This window comes from Halichoerus grypus, chromosome 14, assembly GCF_964656455.1.
Source record: "Halichoerus grypus chromosome 14, mHalGry1.hap1.1, whole genome shotgun sequence".
NCBI lineage: Eukaryota > Metazoa > Chordata > Mammalia > Carnivora > Phocidae > Halichoerus > Halichoerus grypus.
This window is the reverse complement of record NC_135725.1, coordinates 71,166,280-71,189,131: the sequence shown is the minus strand read 5'-3', so window position 1 is coordinate 71,189,131 and position 22,852 is coordinate 71,166,280. Positions and strand designations below refer to the sequence as shown.

The 22,852-nt window shown below is 49.9% G+C and overlaps 1 protein-coding gene across 2 annotated transcripts in view; it reads left to right on the top strand.

The window, feature by feature from the left end:
- Positions 1-22,852, top strand: part of PTPN3 (protein tyrosine phosphatase non-receptor type 3) — a 138,203-nt gene that overhangs the window by 28,317 nt on the left and 87,034 nt on the right. The window contains exon 1 of one of the 2 annotated variants that reach the window (XM_036112959.2): positions 3,008-3,122. The exons of the other annotated variant lie outside the window; for it this stretch is intronic. The gene's annotated coding sequence lies outside the window, so the exon portion shown is untranslated. Of the gene's footprint in view, positions 1-3,007; positions 3,123-22,852 lie in introns of those variants that run through there. 2 annotated transcript variants of the gene reach the window in all.

The window sequence follows — 22,852 nt, the reverse complement described above, 5'->3', positions numbered from 1 at the left end:
AAAAGGATGGACTTCAACATTTTGGCTCCAACAATAAAATAGTAACAGGAGACCAGAACATTTAAAGGCAATCTGCAGCCTACAAACACATCAAAGGGTAGAGAAAATAAGGCAAAAAAAGACACAAAATGAAATGATATGTGGTTTCTCTTCTGATCAATACATGGCAAGCTACTACACAGAGAGGCAGTATTATAAAACCTAATGCCCTGGCTTTGAGGTCAGACCAACTGTGTTCAGTCCTGACCCTATCTCTTACTAGCTGTGAACGGCTCCTAGATTGTTTCTTATGTAAAACTTGAGCTAGAAACACCCAGTCACTGTCCAGATTAAAGACACAATGTGTAAAATTCAAGCATACTTGAGCTTGATAATAGTAATTATTGTTATTATTATGATGAGACTTTCACAAAACTTCACAAATTTTTAATTTGGTCTTTCAATGTTTATTATTGCAAACACAACAGTGTGACAGTAATAGATAAACTTTGCTTTGGTTTGTTTTTTTTTTTTTTTTAGTAATAAACTTAAAAAGAGAAACCAACCACACTACCCCCCCAAATTAAACTATTTACATTTTCCCATATTTCCTTCTAGTCTGGGTGAATGTGTAGACTTAATCTTTATGCAGTCTTTTTGTGTTTCCGGCTCCCCTCCCCCTTAACATTGTATTGTTAGTTTCCCCCTGTTGCAGTATGGTCTAGCTTAGTATAAACTAGTTATTATTCAACAAACATACCATAACCTAACTAATCATTCCACTATTTGTGGACGTTCATTTGTTTCCAGTTTGGGGAATATTCTTTCCTTTTGTTCCTGCTTCTGTTATGGTGATCGAATTGCACGATTTTAAAAAGATTTAGGTCTTTTTCCCTTAGGTGTACAGATATTTTTGAGGTCGAATTTAAGAACACTGTTTAAGCTCATGACTGTTGCATGTGGAGAAAGAAAAGATAGTTTCAGCCTAGTTTGTGGTAGAAGGCAAATTGAGACAACTCCAAGAATTCACATGTCCATTAACTTAGGTTTCCTCATATTAGCACTTGGCAAACTGGTTTGCAGATGACAGATAACTGAGGCAGGCACTCACGAAATGGGTCTTTAAAGTGGATTAAACATGTTCACGTTTTTTATTTCATTCAGTCCCCACGTTCTGCCCAGAGCCAAGTGATGGGTATTCGTATTATCGAAAACACAGTGAGAGTAAGGTGCTTGGCGCAGATCACACAACAGAGAGGGCAGAGAACGCCCTTCACGGACTCTGGATCCCCAGCTTTCTTACTAAGCTTTGGGGGAAAAAAAAAAAAAAGCCCCCCAGACCCTCCAGGAGGCGTCGGGAACAGAGCGGGGGCTGAGCGTCCCGCGGGTCTCTGCGGGGGCATCGCCGGCCCCACCAGGCGACTCCTCCTCCAGGGCACTCGGGCTCCGCCCGGCTCCGAGCATGCCCAGTGAACTCCCCGTCCGTCTCAGTGGGGCTGGACCGGCGCCGCTGCGCCAGGTTTTGCGAGCGACCAAAGGGCGGGGCAGGGCTCGGGGCGGGTCCTGTTCCTGGGACTCCTTGACTCCGTCGGAATTCCCCCCGACGCGACGCGCAGGCGGCGCCCGCTGCAGTGGCGCTACCCGGGGACGTGCAACTCGGGGACAAGGACCCAAGTGAAGTACCAGGTGCTGCCGGCGGCCACCGAATGGCCCTGGGCAGGCCAGCCCCCCGGACCTCGGGCATCGTAGTCCAGACCGGACGGTTCCAAACATAAGTCCATCCCTCCATTCACATATTCAACAAACAGTATTTGAGCACTTACTGTGTGGCACGTGCTGCCATACAGGAGCTGGGACACTGCAGTGAAGACAGGCAGGGCTATACAGCTCCAGCAGTTCCCTAGGGGAATACACAAGAAGCAAATGAGAGGAAAAGTCACTTGCCGACCTCATCTCCCACTACGCTGTCCTTGCCAAACCCTAACGAGTGTTGCACCTTCGTGTCTTTGCACAAGCTGTTCCCTCTGCGGGGCTGAGTCGCCACCTTCTCAATGTCACTCTCACAGGCTGATCAGCCCACCTCATTGAAAACTCTACTCCCTAGACCGTCGTCTCCTTACCCTGTCCTTTTTTGCTTTTATGACTTATAACCTTTTATTATACTATATAGCTTGCTTATTTACATGTTTATTGTCTGTTGCCTGCCTCTCTTTCCCCAAACTCCACCAGGGGACAGGATTTTTGCCTATTTGTTCACCACGCCTGAAGAACCAAAGTAGATGATCAATAATTATTTGTTGAATGAATTAATGGATAGTGATACACGTGAAAGAAATAAAATGAGGACATGGAGAACGTGCAGGAACAGGGTGTTAATGTAGTAAGGTGCTGAGGCAAGTCCTCTCAGATGAGGACATAGGTACAACGAGAATGAGAAGGTGCCAGCCACGTGAAAAACTGGGCAAAGAAGTCCCACAGAGTAGGAAGGGGGAAAGGCATGTGCAAATGTCCTGAGGCTGGCCAAGTTCAGAGTTTGGTGGACAGAAAGGTGCTCATGGAGCTGCAGGAAGGCCTATGTCAGTTGAGATGGAAGAGGACAGCAAGAGCACAGATGGGAGGAGGGGGGTAATGGCGGGTAAGAAATTTGGGGAAGAAGGTTTAAGCCGGTAAGCTTACTAGTGGAACGGGATGAGCACTGGACTGAAAGTCGGCAGGACCCCAGCTAGGCAAGACTCATCCTCATTTCAAAGATTTGTTGAACGCGGTCTGCTGGACATTCCTAAGCATAAAATCACTGAGGGCTCGGCACACAGTAGGTACCCAAAAATGGCATGGAACGAAAGCCTGCGTGCCCGCGCGAGGAGACTGGGGGCTGCCAGGAGCTTGGCAGCAGAGCCCCGGTGGCCCTGGGCGGCGCGTCCGAGCGCGCCAGACCGGGGCGGAGCAGGGGCGCCCCGCAGGGCGGCCCGGGCGCCCGCCCCCCGCCCGGCGCGCGGGCCCGTCGCGGCCAGCCCGGCCGGCGGGAGCCGCCCGCGGGCGGCACTGGGCATGCTCAGACGGCGGCCAGGTCGCGCCGCGAGCGAGCTTCCGCGCCGCCCGCTCGCGCGACCTACCTGGGCGCCCCGCGGCCCCGGATGCTGCAGGTACGGGCGGGCGCGACCCCAGCGGGCCGAGGCAGGGCGCGGGGCTACCGGGGGCCGGGGGCGCGCTCGGCGACGCCCCGCCCCCACCGGTCCCCGAGCGCGCGGCGAGCGCGCGGGCGGGCTGGTGGACGCCGCGGCCGCGGGGTCCCGACGCCACGTCGGGGCGGGGAGGGGGCGCCCGGGCCGCGCTCACCTGGCGGGGCCGCGGCGGGAGGGAGCAAGCAGGGCGGGGTGGGGCTCAGCCTCGGGCGGGCGGCCGGGACGCGGTTGCGGCGGCGGGGCGTGGGCGTGGGCGTGCGCTCCGACCCGGGCAAGGGTGGACTTGGCCGGCGACCCCGGAGGGCCCAGCGCCGCGGCGACCCCAGCCCGGGGCGCCGAGGGGCGCACAGCCCGCGGGGGAGCCAACCAAGCGCGGCGGCCAGACCTTCTCGGCTCTCAGGGCGAATCCGCCTCTCGGCTTTCAAAGATGGCATTTCCTGGGCCTGGCACGAACTCCAGCGCCAATAAATCCTCCCCGTTCCGCGGGCGATATGGAATGATTTATCAGGTACCTGCGGTGAGACAGCTGCAGTGGAGGGGAGTGTATGTGAGAACGCCCAGCCCCCCGGAAATTCCCATTTTCAGCAACCTAAACTTATTGAGAAGTTGCCGTTGCCTTAAAAATTCATGGGAAGTTGAGACAACTTGACACCTGGGTTTTCCGAGCTGGTGGAGAGAGCTTGTGACTTGGAAACTGGAGACTCGGTTCAAGTTGGGCTCCCCCTGGCCAGCTGGTGACCTTGGGCGAGTTGTTTAACCTCTCTGATCTTCAATTTCCTCCCCTGCAAACAGCCGGTAATAATGCCCACCTCACTCGGTGGTTGGGTGGATTAAGTGGGATAAATTATGTGGAGGTGTTTGGCTCCCTGCCCGGCACTAAGCAAGGGAGCAGTTGACGTGATGTGAATTTAATTCGTTTAGAGACCCTCGTGGCTCCCATTTGACCAGGAAATTAGAATTACGAAAGCATCTTTAGGGCCTAGTGGCAGAGTGACAGACCCTGTCTTTGTGCCCTGGAGAACTGCAGAAGTCAAGGGCTTTGGAAAAACAATTTAGCCGAATTGTAATCGGAGAGCATCTTAGTTAAAAGCAGTTTTATACATTCAGAAACTCCAGAAGTTGGCAGTTCAGCTTTACTTACAAAAGAGCTGGTTTGCAAGATGATCCATTTTGCAAATGTTTAAAGAGATGATGGAAGTACAGCCTGGTTAGAAGGATTTCTGTTGGAAAAAGCTCCCCTACCCAACTTTCCTGATTGTTTAGATCAGGGTTTCTTAACCTCAGCACTGTTAACATTTGGGGTTGGATCATTTTTTGTTGAGGGGCCTGTTCAAAGCATTGCAACATATTTAGCAGCATCCCTGGTCTTACCCAGTAGATTCGAGTAGCAACCCTTCTTCCTCAGTTGTGCCAACCAAAAATGCCCTCCCCGCCACCCTGACCAAGTGTCCCTTGAGGGGCAAAATATCTCTTCTTCCCCTTTAGAACCACCCTGCTTTCTGTCATTAGCCTACCTGAGTTATTCAAGAATTTCATCTTAGGTTTAACCTTCGTATAGCCTTATAGAACTGTGCAGAGTGCATCCACATGTATCAACTCAATTTTTACAACTCTCCCGTGAGGCCAGTGTTATTCCCATTTTACAAATGAGAAAATTGAGGTCTTGAACAGCTGATCATACTGTATTGACCTAGGTGGGATAGAACTCAGGTCTTCTTCCTTGGGCAGGTCTTTTTCTTCTTCATCAAGCTGCCCTTTATTGTATGGAGACTTTGAAATAGATGACTTTCCTGGCGATTAAATCAACATGTAAAGGAGACTGGAAGCTGGAAACCTTTCTGAGATTGACTAGTTGAAAATTAACAATGGTAAGCTATTATCTGACAGAGAGTAAGTCGTTCTAGTTAAATATTCTAGTTTATAGTGAGCGCCCATAAATCCCACATACACTTAATGGAATACCAATTTGCAGAGAATCAGAGTAGAATAAAACATGCCTAATACTCTGTATTGATCCTGAGTTGTCTCTGGTGACTGGCCATCTCCTAAAACTGGACTCTTATATGCAAATCAGGCATTAGCTGAGGAATGTAAAAGGTCGAGTTACTGAAGGCATTTTCCAAGTGGCTTTCTGTTCAGCAAGCATTTATTGAGCTGCTTCTGTATATCAGATGCAGTGCTGGGTGAGGATGCTGAGTAGACCAGTGGGTCCCAGCAAACCCAGGGTGCCTGGGGGAACATCCCTGCCAGGAGGGGGAGGTCCTCAGGGACAGCTGGGAGCAGGAGAAAGAATCTAAGTTAACACAGAATCAAATTCAGAATACCTCACTGCTTCACCACTCCTGTTTTGGATCTCTTCTTGCACATTTTTTCATAGAGAAGAATCCTGGCAGCTTTTATCCTCAGGCAAGTGGCAGGAACCTGGTCAGAGACAAATCTTACCCCTGAAAGAATTTGGTGTTCCCAGCTGGTAACTGACCTTAGGGGATTGGGACCAACTCCTTGATTGTTGACTGTGAACTGGGAGGGTTCGCATACATTGTTTAATTTCAGTGGTGTTCTTTCTCACTCTTGCAGAAATTGAGCTAGCAAAGGTAGTCTGGGGCCAGCAGCAGGAGGGATGAACTGTGACCTTCTGAACCTTTGGTCCAGGCACAGGAGGAATTCTGTTTTCCAGGATGCACATAACCCATCCACAGGGCTCAGCTTTGGGGATTGGAGGGAGCAAGAAGGCCTGGCCCCCTACCTCCCCGCTGAACCCTGAGGATTTGTGGTAGGGGACCTGCGACTTTGACTGTAATCCCGGTACTCAGCTTTCTTCCACCAGACAGCAGTGGTTCCTGGAAAGCAGGGCCAATCCCTCTTCATCTGTTCCCAGGTCTGTTGCAGGGGCTGGAATGCCTAAGGTACTCTGCACTTACCTTGGCCTTGACCTGCTGGTGGAGGCAGGGCAGCCTGCTGGTGTTGCTTCCCAAGCTTGGGCTCTTCTTACCAACTCTATTAGAGATGGGCCAGGATCTGGTCAGCGTCCACGCTGCTCGGGTCTCACAGGTGTCTCCTTTCATCCACCTGAAGGGGGATGAAAGGGAATGCTTTGGTAGGCCCCTGGCTAAAATCTGATCTAGTCATGGGTTCCCAGACCTGGAGATCTTGCAGCTACGTAGCTTCTGGTTATGTGTGCCCCTGAAGCTACTTTTGGCCTCCAGGTGAAGACCAGTGGGGGCACAGATTTCACAGCAAATTCAGACACTTACTGAGCTGTGTGTCAGGTCCTAGGGTTACAGAGGTGAAAGACCCTTATCTTGGAAGGATGCATGGTGGAATTGGGAAGACAATGACGTGTGTGTGTGTGTGTGCGCGCGCGCACGTTTGTGCGCACACACACACATGCTCTGTATCTACTTATTTGTCTCACAGTTACTTTAAAAGACGCTAAAGCCAGATGCAAGAGAGACCAGTGGAGGCAGCCATTCATTCTGATGGAGATCAAGGAACGCCATAAGGAATAGTCGGCATTTGAATTCAGCCTTAAAGGGAGAAAAAAATGGTATTTGGGGGGAGGACAGAACAGCAGGTGCTAAGGCCCAGAGACCATGTGTATATCAGGAGTGGTGACTCTTCCCCAGGTCTGGCCTCCTGTAGTCAGGGTACTCCCTCATGTCTGTAAGGGGCCCCAGCCTCACTCAAGCCAGGGGTAAGTGCCCATTCTCCTTGTTCTCCCCAGCTAGAAGTGATGCCTGTGGGTTCTCTTCGAGGCGTGAGCCCCTTCTGCCAGGGATGCCTTTGGCTGTCATTATGAAACACTGTTACGGCACTTACTGGCTGCCAGGCACTGTTCTGAGTCCTTTCTAAATATTAACTCATTCACCTAAACCTTGGAGCAACCCTCTGGCCGTGCTTTCTACCTGGGTACCAGCAGCTTGCTGGGTAGGTGGGGGCAGAGCTCATCTAACCAGTCTGTGTCCCTCTGTGGGTGATGCTGTGATCATGGGACGGCTTCTCCTGGCTGTGGTTTATACCAGTGTGCCAGGAAACAGCTGAGTTGGAGTTGGGATAGAGTACCGGCTGCCATGACCCTCTTTCCATCAGGGGGCCAGCAAGGTTCCGGTGACTACATTTTCTGAACCAAAGACTGGGATCTGTTGTCGGAGAAAGAATGTTTGTGCTGCTTCTTCATGTAAGAGGAGGGCCTGGGAGGTGTTGTTTGGATACTGAGAGAGTGGAATTTTTGAGACAGTTTGATGCTTTATGTGGAAAGTTAGGACAGAGGATTTGAAATAGGGATAGTCCTGGAAAATTCAGGTCCCATGATTTACCGTCAGGATACACAAGGTTTTAGTAAATATTTAAAGTGATGTGTAGTTTGGAGTGGATTTTCAGTACTGAGCCCCTTGGTGTCTCAAAAGGGTATAAATAGTACTGTCTAGTCCCAGAATCTTGTAAATTCCTACCAGCCCCACATTACTGATAGGGTGAAAAAAACTGAGGCTCAGAGGTGGAGTGACCACCCGAAAGGCACGTTGCTCATAAGCAGATGTGAGAGCCAAGATGTGAACCCAAGTCTTTTTCCTGGACAAGTCATTTAAGTGTAAAATGAGGATAGTAATGGAACCTGTTTCCTCTAAATGGACTATTTTAAAGGAGCTAATGAATGAAAACCCACTAGGACAGAACTTGGCACAGCAAAGGGTCTCCTCCCTTTGTGGTCAGGCCCCTGACCCTCCGGACAAATGTTTTTTTTAGTGTTCAATGCCAAGAGTCACTGTGGGTGAGTAATGGCCCACTCCGAGGCCCACTATGGGGCCTAGCTCTCAGAGCTAAAGGGACATTCCAAGGGGCAGGATCCAGGACCAGAAAAGGGCCATGGCCAGCTGGATGCTGTGGGATGGAAGGCACTGGGCTGACTTTGGGAGTGGAGTGTGAAGACCTGACCCCCAGCACCTTGCTTCCCTAAGGTGGAGTCAGCCTCAATCTAGACCTGGGGTGCTTGTGAGCGAAGCAGCGACCAGCTCCATCAGCCATCCCTTGACCCTAACCACTAGCGGGCCTGGAGAGAGGATGTGACAGTCGGAGCCCGCTTTGCTCCCGCCAGCCCCCTCCCCCAGTCTGGTTATCAAAATCATACGTGGCTGCTGTAGAAAATTACAGTGTCAGGGAACAGAAGAATCCTCAGTGATGCTCCTCTGGGAGGCCACAGTCACCAACACTGCTGCAGTGGACCCCACACGCCTTCTCACCTGCCTGTTCTCTGCACTCAGGGGGTTTTTCAGAAACACCTCCTGTTGTTTGGAGAATAAAGGATGAGACTGATTTTGGCGTCTCCCTGGACCCCTGGTGTGCATGCTTTGGTCCCTGCTCGCCTCACCTGCCACAGGGGCCGTGAGAGCCTGGAGCCTTGCCCCCCTCCACCCCCCGCCAGTTAACTCCTGCTTTGGGTGTTAGCCCATGATTGCACATGATTTAGGTAAAACTGCCAGTTGTAAACGCTCATGCTTCCGGATTTCTCTCCTTTGACAGCGCTTTCACGGTTGCAATTTTGCAGTTAATTAGTGTAATTATTTGTATTAGTACCTGTCTTCCCAGCGACACGGGGAGCTCTCTGAAGTCAGGGTCGATCTGGCTTTCTTTTCAAAAAAAAAAAAGGAAAAAAAACCCAAAAACCTTTCTCTGAGACTTATATTTTTCCTTTAATTTTTTATTTTGACCTGATTCAGACTTACAGCAAGGTTCTCAGAATAGAACAAAGAACTCTCATATACCCTTCACCCAGATTCTGCAAATGTTACCATTTTATCACATTTATTTTATTCTGCTCTTTATGTATATATATTTTCTCTTGAGTCATTTGAGGGTTATTTATAGATTCTTCCTTTCCCTCAAAATACTTCAGTGTATTTCCTAAAGGCAATGACATTCTTCTCTATGACTACAGCACAATTTTTAGAATCAAGAAATCATTACTGAAACAATACTATAATCTATAGATCTTACCCAGGTTTTTGCCAGTTGTCTTGATTGTGTCCTTTTGTAGCAAAGAAACCCCCAGATCGTGCATTTCATAAGGTCATCCTTTCTCTTTAATCTCCCTTAGACTGGAACCGTTACTCAGCCTTTCTTTGCCCTTTATAACCTTGACATTTTTGTAAAGCACAGGCCCATTATTGTATAGAAATTTCCTTCCATTTGAGTCTGTTTTAACTCACCATTGTGTCTCCAGTTCCACTGGAACATCAAATGCACTCAGTAAATATTTATTGAATGGAGAGACCGTAAGATGGAAGGAAGTAGAAGGGAAAAGCAGGTTTTCTGGTTTCCCCCACAGCCACTCCTTTCCTTGCTGGGGGATCTTGTTAGTTGCAGTCATACTGTCTATAGGTTTGAATCCTGTATTTTTATAACAGAGCTTTTCCCAGAAAAGAGAGGCTTCATCAGGGGCTAGCGAGCCTGCTGTCCCTGAAGGTATACAAGCAGACGCCAGGTGATGGCTTGGCAGGGGTGCTGGAGAGGAGAATGGAGCATTTGAGGAGGGGCGGGACTCAGCCTGGAGGTCCCTCCTAGTGCTCTTTCTCTATCTGCAACTCCTACTTTGCAGGCTTAGGGACCCAAGAATAAAGCGATGAGAATTCATCACCTAAACCAGAACATTTTGAGATAAAAGTGAGGCTATTAATAATTGCATCTCATGAACTAGCCTCAACTGGGACTGCCGTAGGCAAATCAGGAGGTATGGTCACCCTACCCAAATGTGACTTTGAGTTGGAGATCAGCCTGGAAAACCCTCTAGCACTAGGAATCCTCTGCCTGGATATAGACAGAACTAACCTTGGCACTGCCTGTCCAGCCCCTGTTCATGGCTCTAGTACCTGCGGTGGGTCACACCTCCCTTGCCCGTGCCCAGTCTGCTCCTGCTATACCAGCCTTGTTTTGGCCCTCCCCTCCCCTCACCTGTACCTTCCTGCCAGACGGACTACTATGAGAGCCTGGAAGGTCATTTACATACCCTGGCTGGATGGAGGAGGAAGGACTGGGTCTATGATAGACGCACAAGGGGGACCAACAAGCCAGCTGTGTTTCCCACTGATAAATTCTAATGGAATTTAAGAGCCAGGGTGTGTAAGTGAGGTGGGACAGGAGACCAGAAGCTCCCTAGACCTTATCTTTTTTCCCCTGGTGCTCACACTTCCACTGTCCTTCCTGCACAAACACCCACATCCCTCTCCCAGCCCTAGTTCTGAGATCAGAACCAAGTGACTGGCCTTTGGCAGAGGCATGGAAGCAGGTGGCATTGGGGACCCAGGCACAAGAGGATGAGCATTGGATGACCAGGAGGTGTAGACAGGGAGTTGGATGCAGAGAAACCAGGCAGGAAACCAGCATCTAGGGGTTCCAGTAACAAGGTCAATACAAGGCCATTTATCAGGAAGCCTAGACTTGCCGTGCCGTGTCCCCAGATACTTGGATCAGAGGGGGCAGGCACGGGGGTCTGTATGGTACAGTTCTTTTAACTCATTTTCTGCCTGGCAAAAAATAACAAGCCCCTCCTTCCTGGATTAAAAAGTATCATAGGATAAAAATGTGAAGGTTTGGCGATATTTTCTGGGTCATCCCAGTCATGTGGACTTCATGAACACAGGTCAGTGCACTATAGTATTTTTATAACTCTAGGCATTGGTCGCTTTCATGGCAAAGCCAGTTAGTGAGGGAGTGTTCTCATTCTTCGAATGCAAGATACTAGCAGTTACTGAACTTTGGAAAGGTTTCTAGTGAACTGTGATAGGATGTCTTACCAGTTAAAGATATTCTTTCTCCCCTGCCAAGTCACAGCTATGTAAAAGCACTTAGTCTGAGGTCACGATTTTTATAGGACAGAAGGAGTCACACGGTGTCAGAACTGGAAGAGACCTCAGAAGAAATGTTTCCAGCTCCCTGGTTTTATAGATGGGTAAACTGAGGCCCTGAAAGGTCTGTGGCGGGCTCCGTGGCACACGTAAGCAGTTGCAGAGCAAGGACTAGTACCTGCAGTTTCCACCCCCAGATCGTAGGTGTGTCTTCTAGATCTCATCTAGGGAAGTTGATCCCATGGACTGCATCTCTCTCTTGTTAACAGAAAGTTTGTTCACTACAGAAATACGTTGTATTGGCTTTGAAGCCGGTTATGCATTTCTGGCGCTTTTATGTGGAAGTTGCTAGGCTGACTTTCTTCTTCTGTTTTCATATGGAAAATGATATGTATCTTCCACTGAATTTCTGTGGTATATACTAGTGTTCCTCAGATTTTATCACATCAGAATCACCTGTTCAAACATGGGCTGCTGGGCCCCACCCCCAGAGTTTCTGATTCAGTGGGTCTGAATCAGACTCAGGTGAGGCCTGCAAACTTGCATTTCTAACAAGGCCCCAGGTGCTGCCGCTGCCCCCCGAGACCTGGGACCTTCCTTCGAGGACCGCTGCCTCAGGCTGCACGGTAGTTTCAGACAAGTGCTCTGCACTTTGCAGCCTTCATACAGTATCTGTCATTTTGCGACCGGTTTATTTCGCTTGGCATAATGTCCCCAAGGTTCAGCCATGTTGGAGCAGTGTCAGAATTTCTTTCCTTTTCAGGGAGGAGTAATGTTCCGTTGAACGCGTGTGCACCACACTTTGTTTATTGGGCATCTGTCAGTGGACACTTAAATTGCTTCCACCTTTTGACACTTGCAGGTAATGCTGCTGTGAACATGGTGTACAGAAAGACATCACTTGACTGATTGGGACTTGCAACCACAGGCAGGGTGTTTTAAGTATTTGTAGAGCAGTCCTGACTTTATCTACCCCAGCATCGCCCACCAACACTGACCCCTTGACCAGCACTGCCCTCGCCATGTTGGTCAGAGACTGCGCGCTCGTCAAGACCACGTGGCCGGTTCTCATTTCTCAGCCCACTGGGTCTGGATTGCCCCTTCCTCATATCAGGGCTTCTATGATGTGGCTCCACAACCCCCCCTCCCCCCATGGCTCATCCTTTTTCCTTTATCCTTTTTCCTTTATCCTCTGTTCTTATCATTCTGCAGGCTTTCCTGGGTAGACTCACCTGATGCCATTGTCAGGGGCTTCACAGGGCCTGATCATCTCTGGGCAGTTTGGGTCATATGGTTATCACATCTGAACATCTCCTCCGTGAATGTCCCCGGGTCCCTCCTCTGCACCTTCTTCCTTAAAAACGCAGTCTCCGTAAAGTGACAAGTCTTCCAGCTTAGAAACCCAGGGTCACCCTTCACACACCTGCACTGGACAGATCCTGCCCCGTCATCCCTCCTCCAGCCTGCTCTTCCTTTCCGCCCCTCCCCCCACCAATCCCACCCCTGCTAAAACTGGGTTCGTCTCTGTGCTTCTCCCATTTGCCTCTACTTTTGCTTCCTACCCGCCCCCCCACCGGCCCCTCACACCTATACCTCCTTCATACTGCTGCCAAAAAAATGTTCCCTACAAAAGCACCTAAGATCACCCTGTTCTCCATGGATTCCATCTGGCCTTGCTTCCCCCGTCTCTAACCCCAACCCCATAAGCCATATGCTCTAAGCCAGGGCTTCTCAAGCTTTAGTGTTAAGTTGCAGATTCTGCTTCTGGGGTGTCTGGGGTGGGCCCACAGTATGCATTTGTTACAAGCTCCCGGGTGGTGTTGAGACTGATCCACAGACCAGACGTTGAGAAGCCAGACTCTAGAATAGATCTGTGTGTCACAAATAAAAGTTCTACCAACATATTTTCAATCTATAAATAATGCAAGAAATTTTTAATGTAGTGGGATAGTTTTAATGTTTTCTTTTTTTATACAGTTAATCTTAACTTTTTTCAATCATAAAGGCTGACTCACGGTTGCAGTGATGACTTGCCACTTAAAGACATTTTAGAAGACTAAGAAAGGCTTCTGTTTTTAAGAATCACCAAACAGGTCAAGGTGTGTGAATGTACAGGGGTCACGAAAATGTTTTCCTCTTAAAGAGGCACATACTCAGGATCAGGGCTCCCTCTTAGGAGCTTCTGCAGGGCAGAGACTGTCTCTTAATCAGCTCCATCCCCAGGGCCCGGCCCGGCTCCCCTTAGGATGTTGGCTGAAGGGGAGGAGGAGTCTGGGTCTTCCTCTAAGAGGAGCTCATGGTGGAAACTGATGGTTGGATGCACCACGCCTGGGTTGGAAGGGGGACCCTGTGCCTCCAGCCCTCCTGGGGAAGGCACTGTCCATCATAGAGGGAGGGAAGGGATTCCTGGCAGCTGGCCCTTGTTGAGGGGCATGTTCGCCCATTTTGGGACTCTTAATAAGGCTTTGCAGAGCCGGGAGGGGAGCCGGCTGGGAGAAACGTGCTGGTGGAGGTTTCCCAGGAGCTGGGCTTCAGCCTGGGAGGGGAGGGAGGAGGTCATGGAGGGCTGAGGTCTGAGGGCAAGCAGGCAGGAAGATGCAACCAGAGTAGCTGGGAGAGTCTGACTCTGTTTGCCACACCAGGAGGGTCAGGGAAGCAAGTACCACAAGGCAAAGAATCAGGTTCATGGAGGGGCGGGGGGTGAGTAGTGGGAAGGATGTAGCCATTTTTGAGCAGCCTGCTCCAAAATTTTGTTATCCTGTCACCCAGTAAGTCCAAGCTCTGTAGTCTGTCGACGAAGGGTTTCGTGACCTGACCTCCGCCTGCCTCTCCCACTTTTCTCCTACTTTCCCTCCTTTCTAGGTCCTGGCGCAGTGCAGATGGGCCGCCTCAGCTCTAAGCCCCCTTCCAGAGTTTTCTCTGCAAGGCTGTGGGGCTCCTTGTTATCTCTTGGTGCAGGTTGTAAGCTTGGGGTCCTCTCTGCACCCCACCGCCACTAACTCTGACTTTCGTTGAGCTCCTCATGTCTCGATTTCGTCATCTCCACACTGGGAATGACAAGTACCTCCAGCTCACAAGGTCCGGGGAAGTGCTTCTCCTGGAGGCACGTGATGGTTACTTAGGAGCTAGCTGCAGGTTTGCTGTCTTGCTCAGTAAGCTTGACCAAGGGACCACAGGGACATTCATCCCCAAGTGGGGCCAGAGGTCTCAGCTGGGGAGCGCTGTGCTGTGTGGGCCCACCTGGGCAGGGTGGGGCTGAGGCGGTGCCGCCGTGGGGGTGGATGTGAAGGTCCCTGCCGCTGAGGAGCCAGACGCCGCGGAGGTCGGAGGTCGGGTATTCGCTCCTTTCATGGATCTTAAAGATAGCAACTGGCCACAGTGAAAAGGTGGAAGCCAAAGACCTGGGGGAAGTGGGATTGGGGTGGAAAGCAGGGTCCCTCAGACTTTAACGTGCATACGAGAAGATTCGGGTCCTGTAGGTCTGGGGCAGGGCCTGGGAGTCTGCATTTCTAACAAGCACTCAGGTGATGCTGATGCCAGGCATCTGGAAACCGCACTTCGAGTGGCATTGGCCTGGCACTGTGACCACGGTAGGGAGGAGGCTCGTGGAGAAGAGCACATAGAAAAAGCAAAATGAGCACAGCTGCACCCCTTTCAGTTCAGCTCCGTGGAGATACGTTGGAGTGGCAGGTGCACTCAGGTGTCTGCAGACCGGCAGCTAGATTGGAATCGGGTTGTGGGTGATGGTGGAGGAGGGGGAGCCTGAGAGCTATGAGGTAAGTATTGAGTGATTTGATTGTGTTGTTTGATAGTTCATCTTCAAGGTCTAGCTTTGCCGTAAGAATCCCCTTGGAGGCTGTTTTTGTCCCAGGCTGAGCTCTGGTCACAGCATGGACAAGGCCCCAGCAGCCAGGGCCACACAGCTGTTTTCAGAGCACTAACCACACCAAAAGGTGATTATTTGATTATTCATGCGTTTTGCTCTCTGAGCAGCCTATGAGTTCCAGAGAGCAGGGAGAGCTGAGACAGCCTCTTACTCACCTGAACCCTAGCACCTGCCCTGGAGTGTGGCTGCAGGTGGGGGCTCATTAAATGCCTCAGGGATTAGAGAGGGATGAATGCAGAACAGGATGAAGGAAGAATGTGTAAACCCCTGTGACTGAAAGAGCAGGAGAAGCAAGCCCTGAGCTGAGACCATGGGAGAATGTGGGTGTGGATGAGGGAAGATGATTTAAGGAGTCCCCAGGACCTTAAGTAAAATGCCGGTAATGTCTTCTGAAGATAGAGTGGGGCCTCACGAGGGGCAGCTGCTGGGGATTTGGGCATCAGCTCTGAGAGTTGGACTGTGTGGGAGCCGAGGCTTCAGCGGGGCGGCGGCGGGGGAATAGGAATCTCAGCCAAGCCACCATTGTATTGATTTGGGATCCAAGAGCAAACCTGCTTTCCTTCTCCTTTCAGGAGAGGACAGGTGCCCGGACTTAGGCAGATAGAGGACAAAGAACTTCAGCTTCATGAGCCTGGGTAGAAGCAGCAGACTGAGACTCAACACATGGCAGGGCCAGAACACACTCACAGCGCGCTGGCCCTCCCTACTGGAGGGCCCTTCGAGGTGGGGGTCCATTAGCTCCCTGGACCGCAGGTGCCCTTTGAGGTGGGGGTCCGTTAGCTCCCTGGACCTCAGGTGCCCTTCGAGGTGGGGGGTCCGTTAGCTCCCTGGACCTCAGGTGCCCTTCAAGGTGGGGGTCCTTTAGCTCCCTGGACCTCAGGTGCCCTTCGAGGTGGGGGGTCCATTAGCTCCCTGGACCTCAGGTGCCCTTTGAGGTGGGGGTCCGTTAGCTCCCTGGACCTCAGGTGCCCTTCGAGGTGGGGGTCCGGTCCGTTAGCTCCCTGGACTTTCAGAGGCTCCCATGAGTTGGGGTCAGCCTCATTTTTCTGAATTGGAAATGGTGTCTCAGAGAGGTTCAGTGACTAGCTCAAAGCCCCAGAGCTGGGAAGTAGAAGAGCAAGCCTGGGGTCTGTGAGCCAGGAGACTGTTGGGTGGGGCAGCCCAGCCTTGGAGCAGGATTTCTGGGGGAGGAGTGGTTGCAGGTGTGGCTGACAAGGTCCAAGCACTGGCTGGCTGGCTGGCGGGGGGTTGGGAGGGCAGTTGGGGGCAGGCCAGAGGAAGAGGAAGAAGCAGGGTGGGGTGAATGCAGAAAGGAGAGAGGAGGAGATGGCCAGATGGAGGTTTAAGTAACACCCTGGGGGCCAATAAAATATCAGGTGACAGCTTTTTTTTTAAGTTCTATCAGTTTGATTTTCTTCAAACTCAGTATTGCTCGTTATAATTTAGGAAATACAGAAAGGTCAAAAGGATAGGAAAAACTAGCAATTATATTTATGGTCTTGAGATCCTTTATAATTATCTTAAATGTGTTCACTGTAGATACAATTTTATAACCAGCCTTTTTTTACTTAATATTGTAACATTTCCCATTATGTCACTATGTCATTATGAAATGGGCATCCTGGGGCTATCTTGTGATTTACTTAACTAGCCCTCTGCAGTTGGAAATCAGCGTTTTTGGTTTGTCATTTTCAGCGCGAAGTGTTGTTGGGAGGAAAATCTCTGCAGATGACTTTGTTTCATGTCTGGATGTATCCTGGCAGTGGGTTCCTAGAAATGGAGTTGGTCAGACCACCTCCCGGCATTGGCATTGTTGGGATGATCTTTTCTTATCTCTGACACAAGCCTCCTGAAAGTGTGGGCGTGAGCCCTGTGTGCATTAGTTTGTTCGTTCATTCCTGTGTGCATTTCACAAGCATTTATTAGGCGCGCGTGGGGAAAGACTCCACTTTCTGTGGCCAGGTCAGTGGAAAAACAGCTGCCAGCATCTCGGGCTTGACGGAGATGTGTGGGAATGTTTGATCACCCGCCCCGTCCCAGCCCTGCCTGTCCCGGGAGGCAGGGACAGCCCGTGGGTCCGGAAGGAGACTTGCAGGCCTCCGTGGCTGCAGGGTCCGGTCAGTGCCAACCATGAGTGTGGAGCTGCCTGCCTCCCCTTCTGTGATGCTTAGCGGTGTGGTGAATACCAAGTAGGGTGCCCCCCATTTTACCTTCTATTCGTGCATTCCACAGACACCTCTTGAGTACCTCATGTGTGGCCAGGCACTATTCCAGGGGTGAGAGATAACCGTTAACTAACAAAGTCCCTGACTTTTAAGAACTACCATTCTCATTATGCAGCCATCAAAAGGAATGAGATCTTGCCATTTGCAACGACGTGGATGGAACTGGAGGGTATTATGCTGAGCGAAATAAGTCAAACAGAGAAAGACATGTATCATATGACCTCACTGATATGAGGAATTCTTAATCTCAGGAAACAAACTGAGGGTTGCTGGAGTGGGGGGTGGGGTGGGAGGGATGGGGTGACTGGGTGATGGACACTGGGGAGGGTATGTGTTCTGGTAAGCACTGTGAATTGTGCAAGACTGTTGAATCTCAGATCTGTACCTCTGAAACAAATAATGCAATATATGTTAAGAAAGAAAAAAAGAAGAAGAAGAATGTAGCAGGAGGGGAAGAATGAAGGGGGGAAATCGGAGGGGGAGAAGAACCATGAGAGACGATGGACTCTGAAAAACAAACTGAGGGTTCTAGAGGGGAGGGGGGTGGGAGGATGGGTTAGCCTGGTGATGGGTACTGAGGAGGGCACGTTCTGCATGGAGCACTGGGTGTTATGCACAAACAATGAATCATGGAACACTATATCTAAAACTAATGATGTAATGTATGGGGATTAACATAACAATAAAAAAAAAAGAAAAGAACTACCATTCTCGTAGGAGGTGGGGATGTGGGAGTTGGGAGGACACAATAAATACTTAAGTCCAGGGGTGATAAATGGTAAGGAGAAATATAGAGTGAGGGAAGACCTTACTGATAGGTAAAATTTGAGCAGACGCATGGAGAGAGTGCAGGTGGGGGATGTCCGGGGGAAGCAAGTTTCCGGCAGTGGGAATGAGCTTGGCATAACCAGGGACTGGGCCGGGGGGGGGGGGGGGGGTTGCGGAGTAAGAGCAGTGAGGTGCTGCACCAGGAGGGCAGGAGATGGGCTTGTGGCATAATGAGATCTAGGACTCTGGGTTCATTTTTTTTCACTAGGAGGCTTGGGAGCCAGACAGCCATTCCTGCCACTAGAAGCAATTCAGTCTAACCTCCTACCTTTTTGTTGCTTATCTACAGTGGGTGATCGCTAAGGCCTGTGTTTGGTGGGGGAAAGCCCTGGGAGTTGAAACCGAGACTTTGGGAAGTCACAGCTTTCGTTGGCCCTGGGGTCTCCTCTTCTGTGCAATGAGGGACTTGAGCTAGGAGATTGGTAAGGAAATGAGGAGTTTTCCAGGGCTAGGACTCAATTAAGTGCCATTAGTTAAGTGCACTAATTAAATCTTGGTCATTTTAAGTTAACTGATTGGAGTGTGTAAATGAGATTGTTGATACATCTTTCTAAGATTTATTTTTATTTTTTTTAAGATTTGTGTTTTTTAGAGAGCACACAAGTGTGTAAGCATGAGCAAGGGGAGGGGCAAAGGGAGAGAATCTTGAAGCCGACTCCTCACTGAGCATGGAGCCCAACACATGGCTTGATCCCACAACCCATGAGATCATGACCTGAGCCGAAACCAAGAATTGGACACTCAACCAACTAAGTCACCCAGGCACCCCAGTAGATACTTAGTTCTTAATAAGTGTAGCCTGTCAGATTTACAAACAAGAGTTGCTCAGCCAGCTGTGGGTGCTTGCAGTAGTGGTAGGCAGGTGGGGGTGGAGGAACATACCCCCCAATAACTTTATCCATTCATTCATTCATCCATCCAACTGGCAGTTATCGAGCACCTAATGAGTACCAGGCACTGGGCTGCCTACATCCCAGTGGTGATTTTTAAGAGACCCAGGTTCTGCCTTCATGAAGTTCACGCAATGCTAGTCCTGCCAGTAGATCATGGTGGGGAAACCCCTACCTCACACCATATACAAAAATTAACTCAAAATGGATCAGTGACCTAATACATGAGCCAAAGTCATAAAACCCGTAGAGATTTTTTTTAAAAAGGAGTAAATCTTCATGACCTTGAGGTTAGCAATGGGTTCTTAGATATGATAAAAAAGCATGAGCAAAATTGTACTTCATCACAATTAAAAACTTTTGTGCATCAAAGGACATCAAGAAAGAAAAGACAACCTACAGATTAGGAGAAAATACTTGCAAATCCTATATCTGGTAAAGGTTTATTCAGGGTATATAAAGAACTTCTATAATTCAACCTAAATTAAGATAACCCAATTAAAAATATGGACAGAGGACTTTGAATAGACCTGTCTCTGAAGATCTACACATGGCCAATAAGCTCATGAAAAGATGGTCAACATTAGTCATCAGGGAAATGTGAATCAGAGCCACAGTGAGATACCACTTCACACCTACTGGGATGGCATAGGAAAGGATGTAGATGTAGAGAAACTGGAACCCTCTTCCGTTGCTGATGAGGGTGTGAAATGGGGCAGTCTCCATAGAAAAGTCTGGTGTCCTCAGGAAGCTAAACATAGAATTACTATGTCCCAGCAATTCCACTCCTAGGCATATACTCAAAGTAATTGAAAGCAGGCTCAAATAAATGCTTGTACAGAGATGTTAATTGCAACACTGTTCATAACAGCCACATGGGAAACCAAGTGTCCTGCAGACAAATAGATGAATAAGATGTGGTATCTCTGTATGATGGTGTATATTATTATCCAGCCTTAAAAAGGAAGGGCATTTTGACACATGTTCCAACATGGATGAACTTCGAAGATATTATGCTGAGTGAAATAAGCCAGACACAAAAAGACAAACGTTGTCTCATTCCACATATATGAAATATCCAGAAGAGGTAAATTCATAGAGACAAAGTTGAGGTTGCCAAAGGTTGGGGGAGGAAAGGAATGACGAGTTATTGCTTAATGGGTACAGAGTTTCTGTTTGGAGTGACAAAAAAGTTTTGGAAATAGTGGTTGGTTGCACAACATTGTGAATGTAATTAATGCCCCTGAATTGTATGCTTTAAAATGGTTAAAACGGCAAATTTTGTGTTCTGTTTGTTTTCCCGCAAGAAAGATGGAGAGAAGCAGTGTGAGGTTTGGGAGCATGACTGCCAGGAGCTGCTCTGTTTGATTTCCCTCCGATTTCCCTCCGCACTGGGCCCCCATTTGCTCAGTCCTGGCCGCCTTCAGCCTGGTTCTCTTTTGATGTGGGAAGTCAAACGAGGTGACAGGTGTGGAGTGTGGGTCGTGGGAGACGCCTTCCCGTCCCCTTTAATTCTGTCCTTCCCAAGTGTAAAAAGATTGTTCTGTCTGGTGGAAAAGACAGAAAACAGTAAACCTGGTGGTTTTGTCCAAATCCTCATCAATTACCTGCTCATCTGTTTTTTGCCATTTTCCTCCTGGGCGGGGGGTGGGGAGTTGTCTCACCCCTTCCTGTCACCTTGCTGCCACACATCTTTGGTGCTTTTGCCCTAAAGCAGGGCTCCACTGGGCCCCACCTCCCTGACTTTTGTGGCAGCCCTTGGTCACCTGCTCCTTCTTCCCTTTCCACGTTTACTAGGAGTTCTTTCGGAAGTTGGAGCCCTGCAAAGTAGAGGTCACTCGGACCCTGGTTATGATTTCACCAAGTGGAATATTGTAAACTCTAACAAAAAAATGCCATGCCAGGGAAGTGTTTGAAATACCTGGACAGGGCGCCTGGGTGGCTCAGATGGTTAAGCGTCTGCCTTCGGCTCAGGTCATGATCTCAGGGTCCTGGGATCGAGTCCGCATCGGGCTCCCTGCTCCTTGGGAGCCTGCTTCTCCCTCTGCTTCTCTCTCTCTGTCTCTAATGAATAAATAAATAAAATCTTTAAAAAAAAAAAAAAAGAAATACCTGGACAAATGTTTGACAGTGGAATAATGGGAACAAGGACAACTTAAAAAAAAAATACCCCCAGTTAGGACAGCACTGTCAGCTGGCTTGTTTTCTCTGATGTGCGTGGATCAGAGCACACCCTGCATGGCAGCTCGTCTGCATGACTGCCCCCTCCTTCCCCTCCAGGGTTAGCTACCTTCGGGTGACGGCAGCGAGCTTGTCCTTCACAGCCGTGGAGCTAGATTGAGCACAGCCTGCGTACCTCCCACAGCTCGCCGAAAGAACAGCAAGGCTTAGATGCTGTGTGGCTGCCTGGGATCCTCCTGGAGATCCAGGCCCCTGGCACCCCTCAGATCCCCCACCCCATGGCTGTCCTCATGAGATCCTGGGCTTAGAGCCCCCCTGTGCAGCTGAAGGGGAAAGGGTCTAAGTTGAGCTCAAGTTGACTAAGAAGCCCTGCCTTTCCAGGACTGCAGTGAACCTGGGCTTTCAGCAGCAGTCCTCTGAGTTCTAGGATCCGTGGAGGCAGGTGCGGTGGAAGGGAGGGGAGGCAGGGACACTGGCTGGGTCTGGGACTGGCCTGTCACTCCCAGGAGCTCCCTGGAAGGAGAGCTGTTGGTTACAGTTCGGAGAGGCCCCAGGCCACACTGAGGGCCTGGCCTCAAGAAATGAGGTGACCTACTCCTGTTTCTCCCACTGCTAATAATTAACCCGGGGTGGCTGCCTGTGAGCTGGAAGGACCTGTAGATGTCATGCGCACGCCCTCCAGCCCACACCTTTTGCAAAAATGAGAGGAAGTCCTTTACTACAGCTTCCTCAGCCCTGAGAGACGTGTGCCACATTTTAACTCCTCTCTCATCAGCATGCCCTTGGCAGTCTGAGGGTACTTTGTACTTTTTCTTTCATTTTTTTTGGAAACACCTGTTAAATCAATTGTGTCATCTTGGAATAGGGTAATAAATACCCAAGTCATTACTCAGGTTTCTGATGTTGCAGAATTGGGGGGCGGGGGAAGGTCTTCTGGACCATTTCCTCCTTAAGAGGAAATCTACGAACATGTGAGCTATGGGGAGTGTTTACCAAGCTTATCTCAAAAGGTAAGAACATACCTTTAGCCAGTAAATTACAGAGACCGCAGTGCTTAAATGGGGCCTTCCTCTCTTCCCCGCCACAGTGAATCACCTGTAATTCATCTTCCTTCCCCGTCCTGTGGGCCAGTGGACTCAGTGGGCAGGTGTGTGATACCCTGCCCTGAGCATGGGATCATCACCCCATTTGGAGGCTGACTGTGACTGGGGCATGGCTCTTGGAGTCGAATCTACCAGGAGTACTGCCCGCCAGACCCCGTCAGAGTGAATGGAGTCGGGAGGAATGGGGGCAAAAGTATTTAGAAAACTCTGAAGCCCTGTGGGACCCTTGGCTATTCCTCAAGACGAGAAGCCTGGGGATGGCAACGGCCGGGAGGCTAGGAGTGAGGTGCTTGAACGGGTGGGCGCATCAGTGCTCCTAGCAGCCGCTGGTGTCTGCTGTGGGCCAGCAGGACAGCATCGCTCCTCAGAATTATTTACTTATGAGGAAACAGACTTAGGTGCTTCTGACCAAGGTCCTGTCCCTAGGAGTGGCCGCGCAGAGGCGAGCTCACTCAGGTCTGGCTTACTCCTTCCGGCCTCCAATGGGCCCTGGCCACCAGGAGCCCTGAGGCAGTGGTGTTACTCTTCTCCTACCCCTAGGCTGTCCTTGACATCAAAGAATGGACTGCATTTCTGTCTTCCCAGCTCCCAGCACGTGGAAGCCCTGGTACGAATAAATGTAACGATGGCAGCAACAAGACACAGTATTTGCATTCAAATATTCCTAAGCCCTGTTACTCTGATCAGCATTTTGGCATGCCTTTATAAATCTTTTTTAGAGGCTATGCAGTTTCCTTTCA